This window comes from Carlito syrichta, unplaced genomic scaffold (assembly GCF_000164805.1).
Source record: "Carlito syrichta isolate Samal-C Ts95f unplaced genomic scaffold, Tarsius_syrichta-2.0.1 Scaffold312225, whole genome shotgun sequence".
Lineage (NCBI taxonomy): Eukaryota > Metazoa > Chordata > Mammalia > Primates > Tarsiidae > Carlito > Carlito syrichta.
Genome location: NW_007256321.1, coordinates 517490 through 521019, shown reverse-complemented (window position 1 = coordinate 521019; position 3530 = coordinate 517490).

Below are 3530 nucleotides of genomic sequence, written 5' to 3'. Positions count from 1 at the left end.
GGCTGCCGCGCTTACGCGCCTGGCTCGCGCCCCGCTCTCTGTGCCCCTGGGTGGGTCTCCCAGGCACCTAAAGACCTCGGCTGACGTCCGCTGTAGGCAGCCAAGTAACCTGGAGCGCTCGCCGAGGCCGCAGCTGGGCTTCGGAGCTCTGCTGGAGCCCTCCCAGTTCCGTGCCCTCTTAGAGTCCTGAAGCTTCTGGGACACCGACGGCTGAACTGATCCTCCAGACTTGTCTGCCATCTTAGTCCCGAAGTTCGCAACAGGTCCCAGGTCCCGCTTTTTGGGTCCTCTGACTTCAGATCTGGCCTTGATTTGAACCTAGGGTTTCACTGAACCAGTTGGAGTTCGGCTCCCAGGGCTCCCGGAACGTTTTCCCTCTCTGACTTTGTCTGGACCTCAAAGTTTGGGCGGTTGTCTCCTCCCCCTTTTTTCCTGTCCCCTTCCCCTGTGAGGTTTGTCCTCTTTGGCCCCAGGCCAGGGGCCAGGCAGTGGACTTTGTGCCTGGTCTTTGGACCTCCTAGGTACTAACAACCCCTCTCTAAGCAAGGACTCCCTGTAGCCTTTTCCTTGCGCCCTCCTCCCCCTTCCGCCCGCCGGTCTTCTGGCCTTCTCTCCTCCCCATTCCCTCTCAATAAGGCTTCCCAGAATTTTTGGTTCCCTCCTCCTTAAATCTTACTTCCTGTGTTCCCAGAACTGGGTGTGTGGACCGCCTGGGTGTCTGAATGGGTGAGGGAGACTGGTTTTGATGGGGTTCCGTGGGTGAATCCTCCCTCAGGCCACTCCTCCTGCAGGGAACCTTTGGCTTCCAGACACCCCAGTCCCCCGTGAGGAAGCCCCTCCTCAACATTGCTGCCTTGCTGCCTCAGCAAGACAGAAGTCAAGTGGCTACCAGAGCTGAGTGTGCCCGTAGACTGTTGGAACCACAGGCCTCTAACCCAGCCCTTCAAGGCCGTGATCGAGGCCCAGGTATAGGTCTGTCCCAAGTGGCTAGCTGGATGCTATTTCAAGGAAAAGCCTACCTTTTTAGTTTCTGAGAACTTTAAAGGATATCGGGAGTTTGGCGTGTTTATTGGCTTCTGTGGACTGATTGGGAAAAGAATAACCTACTCCTTCCCCACCCAGCTTCTAGCTCTGTGTCAGAGCTGGTGTAGCAGGGCGGCTTCTTGAGTTACAATCTCTGAGTTGTCTCTGGAAGTTGTCCTCTCTTCTCTCTTCTGCTCTCTGGCCCTCCTGGCAGGACTGATCATACAACTATCCCAAAGTGAATTATTTTTAAAGATTACAGTAAGACCAATGCAGAGCTTCCTTCTGCCCCCTTTCTCGAATGCACTTCATATTGCCTCTCCATATTTCTGTTGCAAATTAAACTTCTTTCTTCCTGGTTGGTTCCCAGTGGAGTAGGAAAACAGTATGTCACGCTTCCCTACCAAAGAATTATATACTCGAAGACCTTATTCAGTTCCTCTCTCCCTATTCTCCAAACGAAGCAGTGCCAGATTCTTTAACCTGTCATCAATAAACCCTATTTATTATCTGGGTTTACATAGTGTCTTTTACCCCAGGAACTCAAAATGCTTTCAGATATAATTGAGTCTGATCTCCCTGGTGCCTGAGCCATTAAGAAACCATTAGCGTATTTCTGTTGTCGGCAACTAATGGCCCCCTAGTGGTCTGAGAGTGAATATGCTTCTCTAAGTGCCTCTCCCTCACTATATGGGTATAGGCAGGAATCGGGGAAATCAGAGAATCAAGGCAGAGCTTGGGGACAGAACGGGCCCAAAGGGTCATCTTTTGTGAATACCCCTATGGACCCACAACACCCCTGGGAAGAATTCTCCAGCATCAGCTAAAAGACTACCCATAGACCTGGGGTGGTGGCTCATACCTGTAGTCCCAACTACTTGGGACTGAGGAAGGAGGATCACTTGAGCCATCGGTGATCCTGGGTGTGGTGAGCTATGATTGTGCCACTGCCACTCCAGCCTGGGTGACAGAGCAAGACCCTGTCTCTTTTTTAAAGAAAGATTATTCATGATGGTGTACATTTTATTGTCTGTTCCCTGTGGCAGCCCTTTCAGGTTTTAGAAAGTTCTGACCAATTATAACAGCAGCAATAACCATGCCCTCCGTATGTGCTAGGCACTATGCCAAGCACTTACATTCCTTGTCTCACTTGTCTCACAACAGCCTGTCAGATAGTACTATCTATCTTCATGTCATAGATGAAGTACCTGCCTTGAAAAGGTTAGGGAACCTGTCCAAGGTCACATGGCTAGATAGAATTCAAACCCCTGATTCCAGGGCATTAGGTTCTTGGTCCCCGCTGTACTCTGCCTCGCAGGTGAAGCTGAACTTTGTCTCTGTTGCAGATGTTGTGGGGTACCACACAGGTCGCCCTCAGGATGGAGGTGCTTCTTCCTCCAGCTGTCAGGAGTATTGGCTACTGATGGGTCACAGATGCAACTGTCCCTGGGAGTTGCTCTCAGGTGCCAGGAAGCTGCCTCTCTCTTCTAGCCTGCAAGACCAATAAATAGAGCCAAATGCAATAAAGCCCAGCTAGAGACGTGCGGGGACCTGGTAGGGAAGAAGGCTACACCCCGAAGGAGCTGCAGAAGTAGCCAGTGTATATTGGCAGGAGCCAGGAGTAAATGTATAGGCTAGACCAAGGTGGAGGCAAGGGCTGAACATTTAGTTGAATAACGATACTGTCTTGTTAGGGGAGTATTGTCCTGTGCATCAAGATTTAATACCCTGACAGGGATCCTGGGAAACAGGAGAAAGGCAATGGCCCACCAAAGTGAAATGGAAATGCCAGAACTACCTTGGCAAAATGTGGAAAAGGGTTCAAAAGGCTCAGAGAAGTGGGTAAGCTATAGTGGGTATTCTTTGTAAGGCTAGAAACCACTTAAGTTCTATCGGAAGACCCAGAAAATACGCTGGTTAACAAAGCAACAGGGGATGCACTGGTGAGAGGAGTACCAGCATCCCTGAGAAACTCAGTTTTGACTGTCCTTTGTAGGCCAGGCCTGACAGCAGGAGGCCATTCCAGAACTGGCTCCCTGACAGCAGTGGGGATGATAGGACCTGAAATAATAGAAGCCAGATGGCACAACTATTGTAATGAGCAGCAAGTTGGAGTTGGGGTGGGAGGTCCTGGCCAATAGAGCCATGAAAATGTGATAGCATACATAGCACCCCTGGGACAAGTTAGATGGGCAGCCAGGAATAGGATTGTTCAATCTGTACCAATGGTTCTCAAATGTTTTGGCTTCAGGATCACTTTACAGTCTTAAAAATTGAAGTCTCCAAAGAGCTTTCATTTATGTGGGTTATATCTATTGATATTTGACATATTAGAAATAAGTGAGATTTTTATAAAATATTTATTAGTCAGTTTTTCAAATAGCAATCTCATTTCATGTAAACATGAATAGCATATTTTAATGAAAATAACTATATTTTCTAAAGCAAAAAAAATTAGTGAAAAAAGCCTCTTTGTTTTACATTTTTGCAAAGCTCTTGAATGTGGC